The sequence below is a fragment of the Poecile atricapillus genome, chromosome Z, assembly GCF_030490865.1.
Source record: "Poecile atricapillus isolate bPoeAtr1 chromosome Z, bPoeAtr1.hap1, whole genome shotgun sequence".
Taxonomy (NCBI): domain Eukaryota; kingdom Metazoa; phylum Chordata; class Aves; order Passeriformes; family Paridae; genus Poecile; species Poecile atricapillus.
Window position 1 is genome coordinate 116,151,071 of NC_081289.1, and position 12,869 is coordinate 116,163,939.

Here is a 12,869-nt window from a genome sequence, read left to right on the forward strand (position 1 = left end):
TCAATTCACATGCATCCTATTAAACAAATTTTTTCTTGGTTGCTTTCAGGATATGGGAAATGGAAGAAATATTTTTAACCTGTTACCTTGTATTTGGAAGTTGTGTCAACAGGGCCTTATGTAAGCTTAGGGTTACTCCTTTTTTACAAAGAATGTGGAATAGGAAATGTAAATTATATGTTAAAGGTAAAATTTCTCTTTCATCCAGCCCATAACATTATAACAGAACATATGAAACAGAGGGGACTTAAAATGCAACATAGCAAGAAGTTTTCCATTTATACTAGTAGAGATTTACTAACTGTCCAAAGGAAGAGATTTCTCCTGAAGACCAAGAGATACTGTACAACCATTTTGTAATGCTGCAAGACATCCTCAGGATGGTCTCCTGATCTGGTAGATAGGGACAGGGAACAGAATAGCCCCCCCCGTAATCCAGGAGACCAGAATTAGTGTACCTGCTGAGCCCTCTCTGAGCACCTCTTATGTCAATGGACCACACGAGATCCATCCCAGGGTGATGAGGAAGCTGTTGAAAGGGCTTACCAAGCCACTCTCTGTCACTTATCATCATTCCTGGCTCACCAGGGAGGTCCCAGATGACTGGAAGCTACCCAGTGTGGCCCATCCATAAGAAGGGCTGGAAGGACACTGCAGGAAACCACTTATTGGTCTGGACACTTAGGTGTGGCAAGGTTATGGAACAGATCATCTGGAGTGTGCTCCTCTGAAGAGGGACATGTACCACCCAATTGGTGGGCCAAGTGACATGGAGTTTAGTAAGTCCAAAAGATAGGTCCTGCACTTTGGCCACAACAATCCCCTGCAGCACTACAGGCTGGGGACAGAGTGGCTGGACAGTGGCCAGGCAGAAAGGGCCCTGGGGGTAGTGACAGGGAGCAGCTGAACATGAGCCAGCAGTGCCCAGGTGGCCAAGGAGGCCAATGGCATCCTGGCCTGTACCAGCAATAGTGTGGCCAGCAGGAGTAGGGCAGGGGTTGTCCTCCTGTACTCAGCACAGGCTAGGTTGCACCTTGGTGGCTGGAAACAGACTTGTTGGCTTGGTGGCTTGGTGCTGGAGTGTGTCCAGAGAATGGCAAGGAGGCTGGTGAAGGTTCTGGAGCACAAGTCCTGTGAAGAGCAGCTGAGGGATGTTTAGCCTGAAGAAAAGAAGGTTCAGGGTAGACTTCATCACTCTCCACAACTGCCTGAAAAGAGGCTGAGTTCAGGTGGGGGTTGACCTCCTCTCTCAGGTTTAGGTTGGACATTAGGAAGATGTTCTTCACAGAAAATGTGATTGGGCATTGGAATAGACTGCCCAGGAACTGGATGAAGTCACCATCCTAGGAGGTGTTTAAGAAAAGACTGGCTATGGAACTTAGTGCCATGGTCTATCTATCACATGGATTCTGTGATTAGAAAATTAGTGACACACACTATATCCCTGAAGTAAACGATAATATTACATTACACATAAATCTAAGCCTTTTTTTTTTAGTTAAGAGTAATTCTTTATTTTCCTTTCTTTTTTTTTTTTTTTTTTTTTTTTTAAAAAAGGAGGTGGGGAAGAAGAAAAGTAATGATACTTGAATGGCTTTTGGGTTTTTATAAACCTGAGAAATTTTCTTCTGGAGTTTTTCCCAAAACCTAATAAACAAACTATTATTAATATTGGTGGCCTGCAACTGAAGTCCTTTTTCATGCAGTTCTAAAGAGCTTGGTCTTGTAAGTCCTTGTCAGTCAGGTCAACATACTATACTTCCTTAGGTATGCAGGTATTTATAACTTCCATACACATTATTTTCTCTGGGCTTGTAAAAAAAAATAAAATAAATTAGTCACTAGTTTATGCCACTACCTTGCATAAATTGACAGGAAGATGGAATTTGCCCAATAAATATCTAAAGAGCTTTATAAATGCCATATGCAGTATCCAATTTACTGCTTTACATATTGGGAACTAGAATTGAACCCATTCTTTGTTGTTGTCTTTTATTTTCTCTGTATTTTATATTTGTCATGAAAGCTGAAAAAGTATAACTTTACTTACTGCAGTACTGAAAATGCTCTTAAAGCAAAAGTTTATCTGAGATTTGATAACTTTAAATTCACATTGAATATGAAGAATTAAAAATAGACAATATTTAGACAGTTGCTAGGCTATTGGACACATGCTTCAAATGATAATGTCCTGCCTTTTCAACTTCATCCAGCTTCTGCTCATGAAACAAATTATCCAAGAGAAAAACCTTCATGAAAAGTATCTCACAAATTGTCTACGTTTTTGGATCTATAAAGAGTTGAGCTGAATTCTGATCAATATCTGTTTGATGAAGTTGCAAAACAAGCAAACTTTTTTTCCATTTCATCCACAGTTATGGTTGCTTTCTAAAAATTAAATTAGAAGCTGTCATATGAAAATACATGTCTAACATGGCATTTTCTCAGTTCTTCCTATCTCTGAACAAATATTGGGATAAAACCTGTATTGTCTTTCAGGGAAATGTATTGAGTGTGTGAATGTGTATGTTCTGTTGAAGAGTTTTCTGAATCTTTATGCTTAGTAAGATGCTATACAGAAATAAAACCTGAAAAATTGCATAATGAAAAATCCCCTATCTTATAGTCTACTTGGATTGATAGGTCTCAGAAATGCATGATTTCCTGCACAGGAATGGAAGAAAAAATACTTAGCAGCTCATTTTCAAAGATTTGCCCAATAGATTCATTCACATTCACCTGGGCATTGAGTAAAATAAAATATGATCCCAACTGAGTATTTTATAATTTCTAGGAGAAAATCACTCAAATAGCATGCAAACAAATAGACAATTAACTGTAGTGTTAGTCCTAAACAAAAGGCTGGTAAATTATTTTAATTCATAACTCAAATTAAAAATAGTGTTTTGAATAGGTGCATCAAAGAACTCAGCACAAAATCTAAGTCAGATCAAAGATTCAGCTGTCTCAGCATGGCATTTCCAGTGATGCTTGGCTGCAAAGGTTTAAGTGATTTGTCTTCTAAACTGGCTTCTAGCTCCTGTCAGTCTGATTGTCTGTTCCACTCAGCTCACTGTACTACACTGAAATGGAAAAGTGGGAAAGGATAAAGAAGAAATCTGAAAACACTTCAAATTTTCATAATTTTATATTTCACTACTGGATATGTTGAGTAAAATTTCTCATGTATTATGTGGCAAATGCAACCAACCTTTTAAATAATAATAAAAAAAATGCATTTCAGAATGCAATTCCTTAGCAATTTTAATCTAATTTAAAAGCAAAAGTGACAAGAGAGGAGAAAAATAAAGTACATGTCACATGTGAGAACACATATTTCTGTGTACTCCTAGGATTTCCTTCCAGTAAAATCTCTTCTTTCAATCTCCTCCTAGTCTACTGGCATTTGTGTGCTGATAAATTGCTTGCAGCGCATCAGAACGTAAAACTTGAATAGGTGTATGCAGATTCTAGGATACTGTTTTCTTTTCCTTTTTTCTCCCCTGACATATCAGAAGTAAAGAAATTTATGTACTATAATTTGTCCTTTTGAACATTGATAACTCTATCAGCATTTATCAAAGTTTGTATCTAAACTGGAACCTGGTATTTATTTGGATTATGCGTATACTCTGAGGCCAAGATTAGCCTTATGCCAGATAATTTTATTAATAATGAGTAATTATGGGAAGAAAATAGAGGTAACCTGCATTCAGAAAACAACACTGGACTGTATTTATGTCTGCAAAATTCTTTCAACAGAAAGTAGGTAATTCTAGAGGTAATAACAAAGGAGATTTCATTGTGTAACTGGGCAGAACTCAGCATCTTTCACCAGAACAGATTGCTCAAAGCTTCTAACCTTGAAAAAAAATAGTTTTAGGGGGACATTCACAACTTGGGCAGTGTCTCAGCACCTTCATCATAAAAAAAAAAAAAAATTCTTGCTGATGTCCAGTCTCATTCATTATTTAATATTCTAAGTTATTTAGAAAAAAAAGTAGACTAATTTTTCTAATTTCTATCAGGTTTCCTTTTTGTTATTCCTAGAAATTACATTTCTAGTTAGTTTTCTGTAAGTGTCTGACTTTATATTCTCCTTCCCCAAACATTGGAAAGCATGTCTAGTTTCTGGAGAAAAGCAGACTGAAACATATGAAACATTTTGCTTTTCTTTTTTAATTCCTTCTTTTTTAGCTGCCACTCTGCAGCCCCATTTCTACTTACCCATTTCTAGACGTTTTAAACATGAAATCTACCTTAAGTATCTTAAAGAGCTATGACTACCATTATTGTATTTTTAATGTATTTTTTCCTCCAGTTTTAATATGGTAAAAAACATTGCAATCTCCAGAAATTTTCACCCTTTAGAGCAAAACCAACTCCTTCTCCAGCTAGTGTTAGACATGGGTTTTAATCTGCAATTTCAAAGAACAATTATAACTGTACTCATCCAGTTTAATTAAATTTTCTGTTAAATTTCAGAAACCATGGGAGGAAAACTACTACTGTTTTAAATAATTTTTACCTTTTTCTTCACAGTTTGATTTTCCAGTCTCAGAAGAGCACAATATTTCAGTTTGTGTGGAATAACCTTAAGGCTTTTATGTGGGCAGGGGAAGAATGGAGTAAGAGTGTCCAAACACCACTACATGTAGCATACATATTTAAGCAATTCTTAATGTGCACACAAGACCATAAATTGTCTTTGAAAAGTACCTAATGCAAGATCTTGGCTAGCCTCAGTGGCTCATCTGGGAAGGACATATAGCCTGAAAAAAGCCCCCCCAAAAATTCCAAACTTTCCCCCACCATCACTTCTAAAAAAAAAAAAAATGGACAAGGTAATAAAATATTGTATCAGTTTCACTCTTTTCTGCTGCCTGAACATGAGAAAGTTTAAACCAAAGGAAATATGCATTGGCATGACATGTTCCTAGACAAGAAGCTGTTTCTGAGAGTGTTTTACAGCTTCCAGCTTGAGTCTTCCCCATTCACCAAAACCATGAATGTGATTCTGTATGATAGTGCAGAGATGACACAAAGGCTTCTTCCGAATGAATTCCTTCATATCCAGCAGGATGTCTATCAGTCCACATTTGCCTCTTTTCACTAGTTTTAATTAGCCATAAGGCTTATTTCCCTTTAGCTATTTTTGACCCAATTTGAACAAAAAAATGGAAATAGAGATTGTGAAAAATTTAGTAGATGGCATTTGTCCTGACCAGATGTCCACGCCATCATAAGTCCAAAGACCACTCTCTTCTAGATTCTAACCTTAACAAAATGCTTTTCCCTGTGTTATGACAACTTTTTTCTTTCTCTCCTTCTTTGGGGTATTTGAGCCAATGTTCTTTTAATAATCTTTTAAAACAAAAGCAAAGACAAAAAAATGCTCTGTGTAAGAATTCTTTAACTAATGTCATGCCATTTCCAACCAAAGCAATCTACTCATTCACACAGTAAAAGAAAGAGACACTGATAGGTAATGAATTGTGCTCTTGCTCTGTTTCTTGGTCTGTTCTGATTATTATTGCTTTCAGCTCCTTCTCCTTAGGAAAGGATTGACATCTCAGTGTTGTGGTGATGGCCCTCAAGAAATATCTTGGTAGCTGGAGGAGTCTCACTTTGTTTCAGCCTATCATAAAATAAATGTCCAAAATACAAGATATGGATGTAAGAGTGACATTTCAACTTTATATGCCAATATTAGTCACTGTATTGAGTGTGGATTTGGAAGGCAATTCACTGTTATGGCAACATAGTAATTTCAATCTTTTTTAAGTACAGATCTTGAGCATCAGTATCTGGTTCAGTCATAACCACACTGCCACAAGGCTGCAGTTATTGATCAGGAAAGAATGATAGCAGAAGATTTGGCATGGTGACTTGGACACACAGCATGTTTGGTACCAGGAACAGGGTGAAAGACAAATAACCCCTTCAGCTCAGTAACAGCTGTTGCATAGCATTCTCCTTGTTGCAGACCATGAGGACTGCTGAGATGTGTGATCTATCACAGAATATTTGTTAAGTCTAGATGTGCTCATTTTTACTACCCAACCTTTTTGGAGTTCTTTAACCATATATAGTAGAACTATGGTAGTAGCAGCATTTTTCTTTTACTTTCTTACATGTATATAATGTCTCTAATTATAGAGAACACTTCATCATTGACATGAAAAACTAGAAAAAAATGCTGTTGTGAGTATTAGCTGAAGCGGAACAAGTATTTAAAGTCCTGTACATGAGTGCCCTGCTGAATCATGGTGGTACGTATGTACTGTGATCACAGAACACTTTGGATTGGAAAAGACTTTAGAGATCATCTAGTTCCTACCCAGCTGCCAAAGACAGGGACACCTTCACTAGACCAGATTTCTCAAAGCCCCATCCAACCTGGCCTTGAACACCTCCAGGGATGGCAAATCTCTTTGCTTTGCATGAGCCTTAGCATTGCTTCCATGAAGATTTATTCCAACATCTTCCCAGACATAGATGTAAGGCTCACTGCTCTTATTCCTCATCATCCTTTCTCCCCTTTTTAGAAATGGGAGAGGTGTTTCATTTCTCCCATCACTGGGGACTCTTCCAGATCACCATGAGTTTTCATATAACATGAATAGTGCCTTGGCAATTACATCAGCCATCAATGCCTCAGGACCCTGGGTCCATGTCATCAGGCCCCATAAATCAGTGCTTATTCAGTTTCATCAATTGGTCAAACCTGCTTTTTGCTTGCAATGGGAGGGTCTTCACTCCTGTAAACTCCAAAAGCTGTTAAATGTCAGTTGTGCTTTCTATAGAGAGATTTTTAGCAGCCATTTTCAGATCAGTTGTCTATTTTCTCAGGGATGGTACCTTGCAGATGTAGAATGTTGATAACTATTAAGGATAAGTCTGGCTATACTCAGATTTTCAATCCTTTAAACTCTGTCTTTGACCTTTAATCAAGGTGTGTTTTTTCTCCAAACAAGACTGTGTTTGTAGAATCTTTACAGAACTACATTTAAAATAATACAATTGGAAATAATGACTTCAAAGTCAGAGTTATTTCATAGAATAAATGACTAGTCAGGAAACTGTCCCTCACTCTAAATTAAATTTCTTCATTTAGAGAACTTGAAGTTCTAGTCAGAGTTGCCTGGAATCCTATTCACTTTGTCTCAGGTTTGGTAACATGTGCCAGAATCTCAGCATATTTTCTTAAATATAAAGTAAAACTCCTTAATATTGTAATTATTGTTCAATAAACTAGGAAGCTGAGATCTTAATAGAAGGATATAAGAAATATTTAGGACACAATTTAGTTTGGATTTCAAGACTTTAAAATGGCACAGATACATCAAGGTTACAGCATCCTAGCCCTTTGCGCTGACATTACAATATTCAGTTATATAGTATAAGTGAATAATTTACTTGCAGGTTGATTTCAGTCATCTGCTCTTGTTAATGATTTTACTGCTCGTGTGTTTACACATGACCTAGTTTTCTGTGCACTTACACCTACTGAAAGCATTTATAACAAAATAGGTTGAATAAAAACCAGATTAAATATTTAAGACACTCTTCATGGTACTCTTCTGCTCTATTTCACTAGTAAAAATGACCAGATAATACTTTAAGCAGTCAGTGAATTTCTTGTATTTGATGACTTGGTATGTGCAGCAGACATTTGCAGATTTAATAGTTTTTATATAAATTACTTTAAAAACACATCTTCATAAATAGAGATTAAGTAGAAATTATCCATACAACTAAAATTCTTGTAAAGAATATGATATTGTTTTGTTCTCCTAGTCATTCATACTCTTGCAGTAGTTTGTCTGAGGCTACAGGTTCATTTCTTGTCTTTTTCCTAATTTTTATTTTCCTCAGTTAGGTGATTGCTAATCTACTTTCAAGATTCGTCTGATTTTTCAGCAGCAAAAGAGCAGATAAGCCAGTGCTCTGGAGTCCAGAATGCTATTATGGCTGTAGAGGAATGGAAAAAATTGACTGGAATCTGAAACTAACTCCCCTAGGTAGATGAAAGCCCCACCACTGAACTTTGTTTTGCAGAACTAGTGCAAGGGTAAAGATGAGAGGTGTGTAAGGAACACGAATGTGCTAAAGCCTGGGCAACTTCTGGTCTCTTGAGGGTGGGTGCCATTGTAACTACACAGCAGCAGAGTGAACAGGACTGAACAAGAGATGGCAGCAGCTTGAAAGAGATTGTGCCTGCAGCAGGAGGAAGAGGAAGGCAACTACACTGTGGTACTCAGAAACTCTTGCTGTGATTTAAACTGTAACAGGAGCTGTGTCTAGCAGGGGTAGTTCCATTTGATTGATTTGCGATGTACATGAAAACAAAGTGGAAACTTCTGTAAACTTCTAATGTGAAGCAAGAAAACTCTCTCGAAAGCTTACCAGTGGATTGGATAGATACTCTAGGGCCTGTTCAGGTAGACAGCTGAAGATTTCATCCCTTCCCAAGTACTTAGTGTTGTGCCATTGAAACATATCCACTTACACTCTAGTTCATCTTGAAAAAACAGCTCATATGTGGACAATAGGTTTGCACCTGAGAAAGCCAGAACTTAGTAAGAAAAGGATGGTGAAATATCCTGTGACTAACATTACAGTTTGGTTATGTTTTTGGTGTCTATTTCTTTCAGTGTAATCTGGTGTTTGATTTTCTAGAACAGATGCCTCGAGGAATTCAGATCCTCTCATTTCAGTGCCTGTTTTAATGACAGACACTTCAACCTTCTTATAAATAAGCAGTCCAGAAAACTATCTACTATACGAGAAATATTCTATATTGACATTAGTATCAATGTAGTATTTTAAATTTTGTTATCTTGCATTTCATTAATGTTGCTCTTGCAAAGTACTTCTGAGCATTACACAAATGTAAATAAATATCTTGAACCAGTGGTACTCTATTAAGCAGTTGCTGCTTTATTTTTCTTTCTTAGATGAAAAATTATTTTTCAGATAACAACTTATGATTTTTTTCTTCTGATAATATGAACGTTGTACCATAATACAACTTTCCTTTACTTTGTAAAATTATAATAGACAGCCAATTTAAATTAGATCTTGAAAGCTTATCAAATGGTCCAGATGTTCTAGTATGAATACTACAGTTTCTCTGTGATCCATGTCAGAAGTGCAGCTGTCAACAGTAAAGCACACCTGCCACCAGTTTTGTCAGCAAATTATTTTTCAGTCTTATTAGAAAGAGTAGTAAATTGCCAGAACAATGCTTTGGTCTTATACTGAACCTTACAACATATTCCAGATTCACAATCCACAAATCAACATGTTTAAGAAAGTTTGTGTGGAAATAACTTCAAGACTGTGAAGTCACATACTAAAACAGTTTTACTTCAAAATATTGGAGATATCTTCCAAATGTTGTTCAGTAGAACAGATGAACATGTTAAGATTTGCACAAGTCACCTATGGGCTGTTGAAAGTGTACGTCTTTACCTCAAGCAAGGTAAAAGCAAGAGAAATCCATGGATCATTATCATTCAAATTAGGATGGGTATGTGATTGGCCATTACACCAGTACTCTGAAGGGGAATAGATTCATGTATGTTGAAAAGCATTCAATAACTAAACTTCTAGATATTCTTTCTATCTTATATGAACAATGACTTCTGGTAGCACAGGGTTTTAATCTGATACCCTCTATAGACCTCTATACAATAGAGTACACAGTACTACAGTAGACCTCTAAACTAATTTTTAACCTCTAAACCATGTAACTATTTTTTAAGATTCTGAGAAGGAGCTGAGGCATCACCCATTTTATAGGGGATCACAATCTTTAAGGCTTGAACTGTATTCATCCCAAATGAATGATTAGATCTTTATCTGCTGTACCACCTTGCTAGAGGCTTTATGGTTTAAAACAAACTACATTTGTCAGTTATGTAAGATTGTACAATCAACAAGACCTTGATGCTTTTATCTCCTAAAATAAAAACAATTTTTCAGGGTGGTTTCTATCCCCAGCCCCCAACCTTTTAAAGAATTGTTGTTGTTTATTTGTTTATTTGGAGTGTTTTTGCTTTTACATTTTAGTACACGGTTTTTAAAAGCATGCAATAAATGTTCATTTAAAATCATATTTCTAAAACACCATTTACTTGATTGTTGCCATGAGATGTCATTAGGCTTTTAGTAATTTCTAGTCCTCTTTTGTTTATATGCTTATAATTTCACGCATTGCATTTCCACATTCACACTTTCTTCTGACTTACTACAGAGTTTTCGAATTATGTGAAATTGTCTGTGCTTGCATTTGTAGAGAACTCTTCACTGGAAAAGGTCATAACTCTTGATGAAATATCTGAGCACCTGATTTGCAGAGAGCTTACTGACTTTACCCTTGAGACACCACCTTCATGCTTTACATATTTGTGAATATCTTCAGCTCATTCTCTAGAAATAGTGTCAATAGTTGTAATACAAACAGCAGAATACTGTGGATGCAGACAATTTCCCTTTGGTGGCTTATAACACATTATGGAAATTATGTGGGGTTTTCTTCAGTTTTTTCAATTTTTTCAGAGTTTTCAATTACTTTCTGAGACTTGTGTTTCACTAAGTAGGCTTGTATCTTTCTAAATATAGAAAAGATTCAGTTTTACATCATCTGGTGAATTGTCATTTGACACTGAGTAGTTAAAAGCAAAAACTAGACTCCCTTTTAGGAAACCGATCTTGCAGCTGATGATTAGAAATTTTCATGGAAATTTACCCCTCCTGGACTATAGTAACTATAATGGATGATGAAATGTGGGCAGATTCCGAGGTACATTTCCCATCTGGGCCTTTTATGGCTAAGACCATGTGAGAGGGCCCTATGACTGTCTAAAAACAGATTCACATCTCATTCAGATTAGCATCACACTGGAAGCACGAAACATTATGTAGAGCTAAGACATTCATCAGCACGGTTTATTCTTTCTACAGTTCAGTGAAACCTAGCCTCACTGGCAATTTGACTGGCTCATGGGGAAACAACTTAAGGACAGTTGCTAGCACAGAGCAGTTATGGGTACCTTTGCAGTACTGTTGTCCTCATCACTGTGCAACACAGACTTAAAACAATATTGTGGATAGGATATATTGGTAAAGCCACAGATTAATTGATCTTCTACTGCACTATCAGCTTTTTATACACCTGAATAAAATAATTTTGTGTCAGAATACTTGAGGACTTCTCTTACATACTGCAAAGGATTTCCTCTTCTGACAACAAACAGGACCTGGAAAATCTGTTTGTATTTTAAGTGTGATTTGTACAGCCTCTCCTTTGCCCAGCCTATTGTGCAGTTTAGGATATTTCTTTCCCTTTCCATCCTCTATAAAAATATCACATAGAAGTGACTGACATAAGATTTAAAATAAATACTCTGAATTTATATTGTTATGTATGCATACATATGTGTTTATACACAGAAAGATGATATTTACAGTTAATAACTAGCAAACATCTCAGCCTTTTCCAAACACTAATAAAAAAACTTGTATTAATTTTATAAGAAAATAAAGGAATATTCAGAAACAGCTTGGGAGGAAAGGAAGGAGAAACATTTTGTAGAATCCAGGGGTAAAAGCTGTATATAATAGTGTCTCTGAAGGTCCATGTGGACATATGACCACAGCTTCCTTGCTGACATAATTCTAAGCAGAAAACACTACATTATGTCTGGTGGACAGGAAAATAGCTAAGATAAATTTCCTTCCAGAGAACAGATTAAAAGTGATCAAACAAATTTGGAACAGCTTATTTTGCTGAGCACAGAATTTGACTCTTGCCTGATAAAATTTTCCTCAAGAACAAAGATCCATAATGAAAATATTATTCAAGGAGTGGCAACCTCTACTCAATTCTATGCTAATTCTATCTGAAAAGTTGGGGAAAAAAAAACTCATTAATGAAACTTTATTGTATCTTGTTGCTGAGAATTATGAATTTACATATTCAAACAGCATTTAATGGAAAGTATATTATTTGGATTAGCATAGAATATTAGAGTTCTAAATAATTCATGAATACTAACTGCATAAATTTTACTTCTGTATTTTAAATTTAGATGTAAGTAAGAATGTGTTCAGAGGAAAAAGTTTGCAGTATGCTGCACTTGCCATTATAGCTGTTTTAAGAGCTTGAGATTCTTTGTACTAGCCTAGCCATTAAACATAAATATATATCTTTGACTAGTCTCTTTTTGCCTGTCTTGATTTTCAAACATTGTAGGCATTATCCTCTTAGTTAGCAATAGATGCCACATAACAGTGAGTAACTAAGAAATACAAAATATTTACATCTTTATGTGCATTTCAGTTACCTGAATCTAAAATTAAAAAAGAAAGAAAAGAAGAAAAGAAGAAAAAAAAAAAAAAAAAAGAAAATAAAGAAACCAAACTTCTAGTACTAGCTGCCATTAATTCGAAGTTTATATTTATCCACATCTGTTTTTTTGGGATATAGGCCATATGTTTTATTTTCCGCAGGCCAAAGTCTTGATCAATCAAGTAATGGCAGGTTGACTCATGTGATTACATAGAAGACAGTATTTTGGTATGTAGCCAACCCACTCGAACAACTTTCCATGTGTTGATGGGAACCAAGAAAAAGAAATGCTATTTTGAAAAAGAAAAGAGAAAAACCACAAAGCACTCTTTGTTATTCAAGAGGGAAATTGCCAGCAAACTTGCTGTCTTTCCAAAGGAAAATGTTAATTCAGAAATTTTTTACAGATTCATGTGGATTTTGCTTTAAATGTTCTCTAAAACTGTGTCATGGTTTAACCCCAATTGAAAGTTAAGCACTATGCAGCTACACTCTCACTCCCACCACCAGA